The sequence below is a fragment of the Chiloscyllium plagiosum genome, unplaced genomic scaffold (genome assembly GCF_037043375.1).
Source record: "Chiloscyllium plagiosum isolate Xiang-an unplaced genomic scaffold, Cpla_swu_hap1 HiC_scaffold_20, whole genome shotgun sequence".
In the NCBI taxonomy this organism is placed as follows: domain Eukaryota; kingdom Metazoa; phylum Chordata; class Chondrichthyes; order Orectolobiformes; family Hemiscylliidae; genus Chiloscyllium; species Chiloscyllium plagiosum.
In genome coordinates this window covers 37,094,968-37,109,613 of record NW_028270158.1, presented here as the reverse complement: position 1 = coordinate 37,109,613, position 14,646 = coordinate 37,094,968, and the positions used below count along the sequence as shown (strand labels likewise).

At 44.1% G+C, this 14,646-nt stretch overlaps 1 pseudogene; it reads left to right on the top strand.

Annotated features, from left to right (window-relative positions):
- Positions 1–459: 459 nt before the first annotated feature.
- LOC148146596 (uncharacterized) lies at positions 460–1,878 on the top strand (annotated as a pseudogene).
- Positions 1,879–14,646: the final 12,768 nt, after the last annotated feature.

Genomic DNA, 14,646 nt, shown 5'->3' with positions numbered 1-14,646 from the left:
ATAAAGGAGGAGCCATTGTCTTTCAGAATAGAACAGATTACTGCAAGAAAGTGTACCGACAACTGAATAACCAGGAACACTACAGGCAACTACCAGCTGATCCGACCAAAGAACACACCTGTGAATTAAGCACATTGATCAGGACTTTGGATCCAGTCTTTGAGAATTTCCTATGCGCCCTCATCCCACGTACATAGAGTCATAGAGGTGTACAGCATGGAAACAGACCCTTCGGTCCAACCCGTCCATGCCAACCAGATATCCCAACCCAATCTAGTCCCACCTGCCAGTATATCTCTTGTAGGTGACTTCTACTGCCTTCCAAAGAAACACAAAGCCTATACACCAGGATGCCCCATCGTATCAGGCAATGGGACCGTGCGTGAGAATCTCTCCGGCTATATTGAAGGCATCTTGAAACCTATTGTACAGGGGATCCCCAGCTTCTGTCGTGACACTATGGCTTTCTTACAAAGACTCAGCACCCACAGACCAGTTGAACTGGGAACATTCCACGTCACAATGGACGTTTCAGCATTCTACGCCAGCATCCCCCACAATGACGGCATCGCGACAAAAGCCTCAGTACTCAACACCAACAACTGCCAATCTCCAAACACCGTCTTACAACTCATCCACTTTATCCTCAATTACAACATCTTCACCTTTGACAACCAGTTCTTCATCCAGATACACGGAACAGCCATGGGGACCAAATTCACACCCCAATATGCCAACATCTTCATGCACAGGTTCGAACAAGACTTCTTCTCTATGCAGGACCTCCAACCAACATTACACACCAGGTACGTTGATGACATTTTCTTCCTCTGGACCTATGGTGAGGAGTCACTGATAAAACTACACAATGATATCAACAAGTTTCATCCCACCATCAAACTCACCATGGACTACTCCCAACTATCTGTCTCATTCTTGGACACATGCAGCTCCATCAAGGATGGACACCTCAGCACCACACTCTACCGCAAACCCACAGACAACCTCACAATGCTACACTTCTCCAGCTTCCACCCAAAACATATTAAAACAGCCATCCCCAATGGACAAGCCCTATGCATACACCGGATCTGCTCAGGTGAGGAGGAACGTGACGGGCACCTGGAAATACTCAGGGATGCCATCATTAAAACAGGGTACGATGTTCAATTCATCGACCGCCAGTTCTGACGTGCCACAGCAAGGAACCGTAATGACCTCCTCAGGAGACAGACATGGGCTGCATCCGACAGGGTGCCCTTCATTGTCCAGTACTTCCCAGGAGCTGAAAAACTACACCATGTTCTTCCTGACCTGCAACACATTATCAATGAGGATGAGTACCTCACCAAGATCTTCCCCACACCTCCACTGCTTGCCTTTAAACAACCACCAAACATCATAAAGATCATTGTTTGTAGCAAGTTGCCCGTCTTTCAGGACAACTCCATACAAGCCTGTCACAATAGGCACTGCAAGATGTGTCAAAGTGTGGACATAGATACCACCATTACATGTGGGGACACCTCCCACCATGTATGTGGCAGGTACTCATGTGACTCAGCCAACGTTGTCTATCTTGTACGTTGCAGGCAAGGATGCCCTGAAGCATGGTACATTGGGGAAACCGAGCAAAGGCTACAGCAACGGATGAATGGGCACCGCACAACAAACAACAGACAGGAGGGTTCCCTCCCAGTTGGGGAACACTTCAGTGGTCCAGGACATTTGACTTCGGACATTTGGGTGACCATCCTCCAAGGTGGACTTCGGGACAGGCAGCATCGAAAAGTGGCCGAGCAGAGGCTGATAGCTAAGTTCGGTACCCATAGGGAGGGCCTCAACCGGGACCTTGGGTTCATGACACACTACAGGTGACCACCATTGCACTATACACACACACAGACACTCCTTTATACACACACATACACACAGGTGCTCCTTTACACACACATACACACAGACACACGTATACACAGACACTCACACACACTCCTACAGACACACACACTCACACATGCATCATCTCACAGACTTAGACCACTTTACACTCACACACACACACAAGTACACTCTCTCTCACAGACACTCACAACCTGCCACCCCAGACACACACACTCTCCTACAGTCCCACACTCACACATGCACCCTCTCACAGACTTAGACACTCTACACTCACATACACACACATATACACTCTCTCACACTCACAACCCTCCACCCCAGACAGACAGACAGACACACACACACACACATATACATATACGTTTGTGGGGTGAAATTGTACTTGCAGAGTTACATTGTACTTTGCTCAAAAACTGCATGAATCCATCTAAGACTCTGTTAACTCACTTTTTAGATTACAATCAGTCTAAACATGATGGCACAGACAGGGAGCACAAGGGGCTAGCACCTTCAACATATTATCTGTGCTGACACCAATTGTTACAGTTAACCTGAGAATGTAACTTTTAAAAAAGGTTTTGTGATTTACATATGAAAGAAGTGAAACTGTCATGGTATTCTAACAGATGAAAGACTCAACAAACAATCAAGGTATTTTTCAATGTATAATTTCAGTTACATCGCACTGTAAACTTTTGCTATAAATTCTGTGTCTTACAATTGTGCCCTCCACAACCACCCGATGAAGGAGCAGCACTCCGAAAGCTAGTGCTTCCAATTAAACCTGTTGGACTATAACCTGGTGTTGTGTGGTTTTTAACTTTGCCTCTGATTAGCCACACAGCATGTAACTCTTCCCAAGCAGGCAAGAGGAAATGATTATGAGTGTGTCAAGGAATATAATGTGTGTCGTAGTCTCTGTGCCAGATAGGAGAGGTTAGACTCCATCTTTAAACGTTTATAAATCAATGCACCATTCATCGGTTCTGCCTTTAATAACCTGTCAGAGAAGGAAAGTACACTTGAAATTCCAAGAGCTGCAAGATTCCCACCATTTTTATCAACTTGTTGAAACACTGTGTCTTCTTTCAGGACGTTATCTAACATCTGTGATGAGCTGTGGGAAAGGAATTAGGACCCTGGTCACAGCCATCAACAAAACATTTTGGAGCCAGAGCTGGCAGAATTTTAAAGAAAACCACTGAGTTGCAAGCATACAGAAAGCAATTTGAAATGGATGCATGTGTGTGACTGGCGCCTGCTCAGCATAATTCACCATAAAGTACCAATCACAGTGACTCTGATGGATTTTCACCTCTGCTAGTTCCATAAAACAATAGCACTTTGTAACAATGTCTAATTTAACAAATTTGGATTAGAAAAAGAAAATCTCCACATCCTAACGTAATTTCCTCAATAATTTAATCGGAGCAAGGTATTACAGATTTCTTCAAAATAGTGGTAAAATGAAATTATACACTTATACTTCATTGCAGCTCATGAGACAGATTTATGAAATGTTTAAAATATAATTATAATTTCACAAGTAAAGAGGTTTGAGCTCTGTAACTCATAGCTACAAATATAAGATTTATATATACATAACTTTTTAATGGACGTGATTTTTTTTAGGTCATTTCCTTTGTTGGGAGTTTGACACAAATGTCATTTGTGTTTTTTTATATATATACAGTCTGAGTTATAAGATTTGGAGCTGAGTTTGTGGTTTAAGGTCATGCTACATTGAATTCCACTCAATCTGATGATGTGGCACAGTCATTTTGTGGAGGCAGTTGATTTCAACAGAATAACTGAAGGGAGTAGACATATTCTATACACCTCCCTAGACTCTTTAGTAATATTGCCTGACTAGTAATGTACTTATTGTACAATAAAGCAACTTTATAAGATAAGTGCCTTTTCTGTTTAGACTCACCAGTAGTCAATCCTCTGCAACTGATAATTAGACAGGCCCTAAGTGCAGTATAAACAAAGGAGGATTGGTAGCAGTGAATTATGTCAACTCTGAACCCAGTATCACACACTAATGATGGTGGCAAACATCATGGAGTACTCCTGGCGGTGAGCATGTTATCACTAAGTGAGTGCCATCTTCCATTACTTTAATGATGATTGAGAGGAGACTGATAGCAGGGTAATTGGCAACATTGGATTCGTCCTGTGTTCTGCAGGCAGGTCACATCTACACAATTCTCCACTTTTTCTGTTGGATACCAATGTAGGAGTTGTACTGGAACAACTTGATAAGGACATGGCTAATTCTGCAGACTAAGTCTTCAGCACTAGAACTGGGGATTTGTCTGAGTCCATATTCTTTGATGTATCCAATGCAGTCAACCATTTCTTCATATCATGTGTAGTGAATTGAATTAGCTGAAAATTGGCATCTTTGATGTTTTAGGCGTCGCAGAAGGAGGCTAAGATGGGTCCATCTTGGACATTACTGTATTGGACATTACTGCTGGAAGGTGCTTGCAATTGCTTCAGCCTTGTCCATTGATTGATGTGCAGTCCACCCCTTCATTGAAAATAGAGCTATTTGTGGAGCCTCTTCCTCCTATTTGTTGTTTAATTGTTCACATTCAATTGGGAGTGCAGAACTTTAGGATCCCTTAGCTTTTTCAATAACAACTAATTGTTCAAGAAGGGGAGTAGGGATAACCCTAGTAACTATAGGCCAGTGAGTCTCACTTCTGTTGTGGGCAAAATCTTAGAGAGAATTGTAAGGGATAGGATTTATGAACATAGGATAGGAATAATGTGATTAAGGATAGTCAGCATGGTTTTGTGAAGGGCAGGTCGTGCCTCACAAACCTTATTGAATTCTTTGAGAAGGTGACTAAGGAGGTGGATGAGGGGAAAGCGGTAGATGTGGTGTATATGGATTTTAGTAAGGCGTTTGATAAGGTTCCCCATGGTAGACTACTGCAAAAAATACGGAGGTATGGCATTGAGGGTGAGTTGGAGGTTTGGATTAGGAGTTGGCTGGCCGGAAGAAGACAGAGGGTAGTAGCAAAGGTGATGGCAAAGGTTCATCTTGGAGTGCCGTCACTAGCGGTGTTCCACAAGGATCTGTTTTGGGACCATTGCTGTTTGTCATTTTTATAAATGACCTGGAGGAGGGGTTAGAAGGTTGAGTGAGCAAGTTGCGGATGATAAGAAAGTCGGAGGAGTTGTAGACAGTGAGGAAGGACGTGGCAGGTTACAGCGGGATATAGATAAGCTGCAGAACTTGGCAGAAAGGTGGCAAATGGAGTTCAATGTAGCTAAGTGTGAGGTGATTCACTTTGGTAAGAGTAACCAAAAGATGGGGTACTGGGCTAATGGACGGATACTTGGTAGTGTGGATGAGCAGAGGGATCTTGGTGTCCATGTACACAGATCTTTGAAAGTTGCCACCCAGGTAAATAGTGCGGTGAAGAAGGCATATGGCGTACTGGCTTTGATTGGTAGAGGAATTGAGTTCCGGAGTACTGAGGTCATGTTGCAGTTGTATAAGACTCTGGTGCGGCCGCATCTGGAGTATTGTGTGCAGTTTTGGTCGCCATACTATAGGAAGGATGTGGAGGCACTGGAACGGGTGCAGAGGAGGTTTACCAGGATGTTGCCTGGTATGGTAGAAAGATCGAGGAAAGGCTGAGGCACTTGGGGTTGTTTTCATTGGAGAAAAGAAGGTTTAGGGGTGACTTGATAGAGGTGTACAAGATGATTAGGGGTTTAGATAGGGTCGACAGTGAGAATCTTTTTCCACGTATAGAGTCAGCTATTACAAGGGGGCATAGCTTTAAATTAAGGGGGGGTAGGTATAGGACAGGTGTTAGGGGTAGGTTCTTTACTCAGCGAGTCGTGAGTTCATGGAATGCCCTTTCAGTAGCAGTGGTGGACTCTCCCTCATTATGGGCATTTAAGCGGGCAGTGGATAGGCATATGGAGGATGCTAGTGTAGGTTAGTGGGCTAGTGTAGGTTAGGTGGGCTTGGATCGGCACAACATCGAGGGCCGAAGGGCCTGTACTGCGCTGTACTCTTCTATGTTCTATGTTCTATAATTTGATAGCACCTTCATGCAAAATTAAAATTACACATACTGAGTCAATAAATTACAAAACAAATTTGCTTTGTCAGCACATGAAAACTGAAAGATTGGTTTGGACTTGAGGATCATGGACAATAAATGCTTCATGTCGCCATGGGATTCAAATACTATGCACTAGTGCTGTCTCCCAATCTGTCTCCCAGTGTAACTTTACAGTTTGAGTGTATTATCTTAAAGTGTTATTGTATGCTTATTTTAAAGAGTTACAAAACATGGCTCGGGTCTCCTTTTCACCCAATATAATGGAATTTTAATTTTAAAAATAGGATTTGCAATTCCAGGAGTGTATAAGGTGAGAGAAGAGGTGATATGATTGGTTTCTAGATTTTGAAAGGGAATTGGCAGTGTAGACAGAGAGAGGCTATTTCTTCTGGTGGGAGAAGCTAAAGCAAGAAAGCAGAGCCTGAAAATCTGAGCTCGGAGAGAGGATAGGAAACAAGTCTTTCCATAAATATCAGAAAATGCTAGCTCAATCCATAATTATAAACCTGAGATCAATCGATTTTTAGTAGACAAGGACATAAATGATCCATGAGCTAAGAGTCTTCAAAGATTAGTCATCATCTCATTGGAAGTTAGCAGAGGTTTGAGGGCCTGAATAGCCTATTCCTCTTATCCAATGAACTTTGAAATGAGAGGAGTGTAACCCATGATTGTTTCTGCAATAGCATGCATCTCAACCAACATCTTACATCCAGTGTTCTGGACATTTGCCACTGAAGTTTAGGACAGTGAAGTAGATTACCAAAATTTTACCTGCAAATTATTTTGCTCTGGTGCAATTTCACTGACTGAGCTTTTAACAAGTTAATTTGTGCAGGAGCATTGAATATCACGGACAGGAGACTCTCTCTGTCCCAAAGGTCCTTTCACTCACCTCCAGCACTTTCCCTCCACCTGAAAGCCTGTCTCTGATCTCTTTACTGCACTCAACTTGAACATTGAGAACTGTCGATGTGACATCAGTCACCTTAATTTTTCTGCTCACCCCACCCATTCTGACCTATCTCTCTCTGAACTGATTACACTCCATGCTCTTAGATCCAACCCTAACTTTGTAATCAAACCTACTGACAAGGCTGATGCTGTTATTTTGGCGGACTGACATCTATCTCACAGAGGTTGGTGTCAGCTGTCAGATAACTCCTCCTATCTCCCCCTGGACCATGACCACCCCATTGAACATCAGTCCTATTGTTTCCAAGATTGTCAATGACATCATCTCATCTGTGCATCTCCCACCCACAGATTCCCATCGCATAATCCCCCAACCCCACACATAATATTTCTGCCTTTTTCCCAAAATCCATAAACAGGATGTCCCAGGCTGACCCCTTGCTTCAGCCTTTTCCTACCCTATGGAACTTATTTCTTCCTACACTGACTCAAATGTTTTCTCCCCTTATCTGGTCTCTTTCCACTTACATCCATGATACTTCTGAAGCTTTACAGCAATTTCAAAATTTCCACTTTGCTGGCACTAGCCGCGTCCTCTTCATCATAGACCTGCAATCCCTTTGCACATTCATTCCCCATCAGGATGGTCTCAAGGCTGTCCACGTCTTCCTGGAGAAAGACCAGAACTGTTCCCATCCATCACCACCCACCTTCGCCTGGCTGAGCTCGCCCTCACTTTGAACAATTGTTCCTTTCACTATTCTCACTTGCTTCAGCTCAAAGGTGTGGCCATGGTTACCCGCATGGGCCCTAGTTATGCCTTTTTTGGGGTACGTACAACATTCCTTGTTCCAATCCTACTTGGGTCCCTCCTCTCAGCTCTTACTCCAGTCTATTCATGACATCATTAGTGCTGCTTCTCTCTCTCATTTGGGATTACAAAAAAATTATCAACTTTACTTTCAATTTCCATCCTTCCCTCACCTTCACCTGGTCCATCTCTGACTCCTCCATTCTCTGCCTCAACGTCTCTGTTTCCACTTCTGGGGATAGGCTGGCCACTGATGTTCACTCCAAACCCATTGATCCCTGCCATTACCCAAGTTAAAAATCCTCATACTCTGCCTACTGTAAGGATTCAGTATTCTCCATAACATCCGTTCTGATGATTCTCTTGGTCCCCATAATCCACATTCAAACAATCTGCCATTTCTGTAATCTCCAGCGAGGTGCCACCACCAGAGACATATTCCCCTCCCCTAACTTGTCAATATTCCACAGGGACCATTCCCTCCAGAACACTCTAGTCCACCTCTTCTGTACGGGCCATTCCCATGGTTTCTACACCAAACTTCATTCCCTGAAGTAAACTGTCTCTCTTGCTTAGCGGAGTCTTTTGTCTGGCAATGGCTTTCCTGATGCCATTTCATCCTCCCCCTCGAGGTCCAGGAAGATCCAATTGAACCTGGTGCAGAGTCTTCTGCCAATTAGCAACTCTGCTGCAGCTATCCCTGTAGTTGTATAAGGGGTTGTCCTATAATCAAATAGGAACTACAACAGTTTGGTATCTAGTGAAGTTGTAGACTATTTCTTTAAGGCTGCCTTCAAAGTATGGACTGCTCTTTCTGCCAGACCATTAAATGATGGTTGGTATGAAGCTGTCCTTATACAGAGTCATGGAGATATACAGCACAGCATCACAACCTTTGGTCCAACTTGTCCATGCCGACCAGATATCCTAAATTACTATAGTCCCATTGCCAGTATTTGGCACATATCCCTCTAAACCCTTCCTATTCATATACCCATCCAGATGCCATTAAAATGGTGTAATTGTACCCAACAACACCACTCTCTATGTGAAAAATTTGCCCCCAAGTTCACTTTTAAATTTTTCCCCTCTCACCCTAAACCTATGTCCTCTAGTTCTGGACATCCCCACTCCAGGAAAAGAAAACTTGTCCATTTATCACACCTCAGCCTGTGATGCTCCAGGGAAAATTACCCCAGCCTGTTTAGCCTCTCCATACACCTCAAATACTCCAACTCTGGCAACATCCTTGTAAATCTTTTCTGAACCCTTTTAAGTTTCACAATATCCTTCCTATTGGAGGGAGACCAGAATTGCACACAATATTCCAAAATACTATTTGACTTTAGGAACACTCAAATTCCCTGCGCAAAATGATGGTCTGTTATCTGTGATCAACCCTTCCACGGAGTCTGTGTGTTGCAGAAGGATAAAAGCAGTTTTTGTATTATTGACCTTGAGTTTGATGAATAAACCCTATGTACACCCAGCCATTTTGAGTGAACATCCACAATGACTAAGAATATTGAGTCCATGAAAACACCTGTATAGTCAACATGTAACTGAGGCCAGGATATACCCAACCATTCCCAAGAAGGTGGTGGAGCTGCTGTCCTCGTTGGCACTCTGGATACTGCCCCACTGTCTATATCTGCATTCAGGCCTGGCTATCAAACATAACTTCTCGTTCAAAGTTTGGAAACCTCTGGATGACCCTGGTAGAGTTCAACTGGCGTCTGGCGGCGACCTTTGCTTGGGACAATCACTCTTGCTACCTCTAATAATATGCTGATCTCTAATGCAATCTGGTCTCTTCAGGGCCAAAACATTTTCAGTTCTGGTTGTGACATTTCTTTGGTTTCCCTCATCACCATGAGCTGTTTCAGTTTTGACAGAGCCCGATCTTTCTGTGTCTAAAATCTGATATTGTCAGCTGTGACTGTAAGTATGTCTAGAAAATTTAAAACCACAATGGACTCTTCCAGTGGTCGTATCGCCAGTGGTGTATTTACCAGTGAGAGGCGGCTCAGTGCATCTGCTTTTGCTACTTGGCCTCCCAGAAGGTGCTCCAACTTGTGATTATCCTCACTTAGTATTGGGGCCCATTGTTGAATTCAACCTGAAGCTATGGGCAACATTGCCTTGTCCTAGCAGGTGTTTGTGCTCTGTTATTACTTCAACTTTTCATCCATAAAGGTATTGATGGAATTTCGTGATTCCCAAATATGAGCGCCAAACTTTCCTTCTCTATCTGGGTACATTTACAGTTTGTGTTAGCCAAAGTCCTGGATGCATACGCTATTGGGGTTCATCTCTGTTGGGCTATGAGCTGATACTACTGCGCAGTGAAGGAGCTCCCCCTGTCTGCAGTGGCATTCAGAACAAGCAGGTGAGGTCTCCCAGAGAGCGAGATAAGCGGAGGACTCATCAAAGACTGTTGAACTTTTAACTGATTCCTTTATTTTTCTGGCTTATGTTAAGAAGAACTTTAATGTTAACTATTACCTTACTTCTTTATTTTTCTATTTATTCCATGAAGGTAATGCTTAACATTTTTTAACTTTGTTCTTTAATTACTTTGTATCTACGCTTTTTGTACCAAGGCACCTTTGCACCAAAGATTGTGCCGTCTGTGGCAACATTATACACATTGCACTATACTCCTGTACTCCTGTACTTGAGTACATGTGACAATAAATCTAAATCTAATCTAAACCTCGCTTGGGATCATAGTGTGCCAACACTTTAGAGGATGAAGGGAGCAAATTACTGCATATACTAGAATCTGTACTGAAAACAAAAAATGCTGGAGATCACAACAGGTCAGGCAGCATCCATGGAGAGAAAACAAGCTCATGTTTCAAGTTGACATGACTCTTCATCAGAGTTCTGATGCCACTGAACTCCAGCACTTCTTGTTTCCTTAGAGGATGATAGCTGTTTCTTCACTTCCCTCAAGGCTACGGCTTGGCTACGCAACCATTTCCAGGGCTGACCCTTTGTTAAGAATTGATGGAAAAGTCCCAGGCTGAAGGACAGGTTATGGTATGAACTTTTTGTAGTAATTTACTGGACAGAGGGTAAACCTAAGTTCAGCTAAAGACCGGGCCACCTTTGATTGTTCTCATTTTATCTTCCATGTGTGTAAACTGGTCTTGTCAACTCTGTAGCCTAAGTAGGTCACTTGGGGTGCCTGCAACACATATTTTCCCTTTCTAAAGCTCATCTGGAGGAAGCATCTAAGTACTATGTCCAAGTCCACTAAGTGCTCCTTATTAGTCTTTCCTCTTACTCGCACCTCAACTAGATAAATAGTGACTTGGGGTAGACCTTGCAAAATGGTCTCCATCATCTGCTGAACAATTTCACAAGCTGATAATACTCCAAATGGCTAACAATACTCCAATTGTAACATGCTTCTGAAAATTCTCATCTAACCACAATTGCACGTACATATGGCTTTTGTCTGACTTCATAAAGGACAGCATATAAATCTTCTATGCAAAGGATTGGGTACGTATCCAGCTACATATCCACAGAAGTGTTTTACCTTTTGTTTAAAATCATCATAAAAGTTAACTAACCCGTCAGGCTTCACAATCGGTACAAATGGTGGTGTCCATTCCACAAACTGGATTGATTTGATAATTCTTTTGCTTTCCATTTTCTGATTTCTGCATCTACTTTTGCCTGTAAGGTAAATGGCATTGAGTGGGCCTTGCAAAACCGTGGAATTGCTTCCTGGTCAGCATGCAAGCTGGCCTTGGTTTGTTTGAGAGAACCTGGACCTTGCTGAAAAACTTCTGGGTATTTAATTAGAATTTCAAACAGGTGGCCATTTTCTAATCAAAAAGTGTTGAGCCAAACTAGGTGAATCTTTCTCAATCAATTTCTTCCCATCAAATTTGGGTCGAGCCTTTTAGTGCAATCAATGGAACTGACCCAACTGCTTCTCATAAGAGACCAGAATCAAAGTTATACCCTTAATCTGTAAAGGTTCTCTGGTTTAGGTTTGCAGTATAGCCGAGGTCTTGCACAAATTTAAAGGTCAGAACCCAGAGTGAATTTTGTTAAACATTGGATCTGTAATCACTGAAATGGCCGCAGTGGTATTGATCTCCATTAGAACTGGGTGACCATTTAACCAGATGCTTATTTTAATTGATTCTGATCTGGATGTTGCTAAGCAATTTAACTGTTCCATGCAAGATGTAGGTGGAGTTTCCAGGTTGTGCAGTCTGGTCTTTGAGTTATTTTACTCAAATTTTGGTCTAGTGGGAGTCTTTTGCTGTCTCAAGTCTGCATCGCAGCAGAAGCTTCAATGGCTTGCTGGCCCAGATCCTGAAGAAAATGTTAACCGTTTGGCTGAGGTTTGGCTTTGTTTTGGGATTTTGCTGTGGGCTGACCTAGAGTCCCTCTGTTCAGTATGTGTCCTGAATGAAGCTGTGCAATTGCCTTCACTAGGTGGTGTTCCCCAAACTTAGTCAGCCTGGCGAGGGTGTCCACTTCCATTGGAATACCTTGCAACCCATATGCTCCACTTGCTGCATTTTCCAATGATAAAGCCAGTTGTAGTACTTCTTTGAAGTTGAGTTGGGCATCAACTAATAGATACTTTTGAATGGTTACATCATTAACCCAGTCATGTCTCCATTGAAATAACTCGACAGAGGCTGATATCCTGTCACCATGTCACCCTTTATTTATACGTGGAGAGTCCTTGACGCTGATCCAGCTCCCTCAGAGCCAGCTCTCAGAGTCTGCTGCTCCTGTTCTTTTTTTAGCAATGGAAGCAGGCACGGCTGCAGTTGGGCCCAGGCAGCAGTCGTCAGAGCAGGCCCCGGGTGTAGGTTGGCCCAGGCAGCAGCAGCAGTGCAGGCAAGGTCGAGGCTCCAGTAGTAGGAGTAGGCCCAAGCTGTAGTAGCAGCAGCAGCAGCAGTGATAGTAGTAGCTGCTTGTGCAGCTGAGCACAGCTGCAAATAAGCAAAAAAGAAAAGAAAAGCCCAAAAACAATCACAATAAACAATAAAGAAGAAACAAGAAGCTTCAACACTAAATGCTCCCTCAATGGGAAGACATCAACAGAAGCAGTCTCCTCTCCTCTTTTAACACAGGAAAAAAAAGCAGAGTCCTTCACTCCATACTGATTCAACTCCCTCAGAGCCAGCTCCCAGAGAGAACAGAACCCCTGACACTCCTGCTTATTTTTTTTCTCGTTTCTTTTATTTTCCCCAGCGCCCATGTTGTGTGTGTGCAGGTGTGGAGACACAGAGAAAGACACAATTGAATTTCCACCACCAGGAAGAAAGGAATCACCCGAGTGGCTAGTGACAAGCAGTGGCCTTCTCAGAGTGAAGGGGAGGGCAAGGATTAAATCAAAATAGAGTTGGAGGGGGAAATAATACACTCCACTCCCTGTGGTGCCCATCTCTCCCTGAACAGCTCAAGGGTGTTAGTGGACACCGCATGCTCCTTCTCCAGAGACACTCTGACATAACTACGGAAGAGGGGCAGGCAATCAGACCTAATGATCACCTCCACAGCCCGCCGTCTGGACCTGTTTATGGCCAGGTTGGCCAGGCCCAGAAGCAGACCCACAAGTAGGTCCTCAGACCTGCCCTCCCCGCTCCGCACTGGGTGCCCGAAGATCAGGAGCGTGGGACTGATGTGCAACCAGAAACAGAGAAGAAGATTTTTAAGAAAATCAAAAAGGGAGTGCAAGCACCCACACCAAATACAAACATGGTCCACGGACTCCACAGCACCACAGAACCAGCAGTTGGCTGGGAGTCCGTAAACCACCACAATTTGCGGTTGCAGGGAACCGCTGCATGCGGCACCCTTCACCCGAGATCCCGGAGAGAAAGGGGGAGGACTCCCACATTGCCCTCCACCGGGGATCCCCACCGCCCGGTGGCAAATGGGCATGCCAAGGCATGTCCAGACGGTGGATGAGGGAGAAGAGGTGGAGGGTGTGCAGCAGCAGTGGATACAGGGCCCTCCATTTTATGTCCCAGAAGGGGTAAAACTAAAATTCTGGAGGCAGCTCAGGTTGTGGGGCACAGGTTCCAGGGGGAAGTACGGGACCTTGGGGCCAATGTGAAATTCTGTCCGGGCTGGGGTGAGCGTAGATGGGATTCCACTGCACACCTGATTCAATGTAAGTGGTTCTGTCTCAGGTCTGCTGTATTGCTCCAGTGAAGCTCTTTGCAACCTGAAGGACTAACACATCCCCTTCTGCCTAAGTATGCAACAGGCTTTGGTTCTTAACATTGAGTTTAACAATTTTAGAGAGTGAACACTCCTTCCGCAACTGTTACTCTGTTTGTGGGTTGTTCCTAGCACCATTTTCATCTATTTCAGTTCCCATTATCACCCATTCTGCATTTTCTTTTTCCCTAGCTTACTATCAGCAATCCATTTGTATGCTTCCTCTTTGTTTTCTGTCTCACCTCTCTCTCTCTGGGCACTGTGCCACCTATTGATCTCACTATTTTCTTGCTCACCACCCCCCCACAATTATCAACAAAAATACCACCACTTGCTTTCAATTCTGTTGGACAGTTATAGAGTCATAGAGATGTACAGCATGGAAACAAACCCTTTGGTCCAACCCGTCCATGCCGACCAGATACCCAACTCAATCTAGTCCCACCTGCCAGCACCCGGCCCATATCCCTGCAAACCCTTCCTATTCATACACCCATCCAAATGCCTTTTAAATGTTGCAAATGTATCAGCCTCCACCACTTCCTTTGGCAGCTCATTCCATACACGTACCACCCTCTACGTGAAAAAGTTGCCCGTTAGTTCTCTTTTATATCTTTCCCCTCTCACCCTAAACCTATGCCCTATGGACTCCCCCACCCCAGAGAAAAGAGTTTTGTCTATTTATCCTCTCCATGCCCCTCATAATTT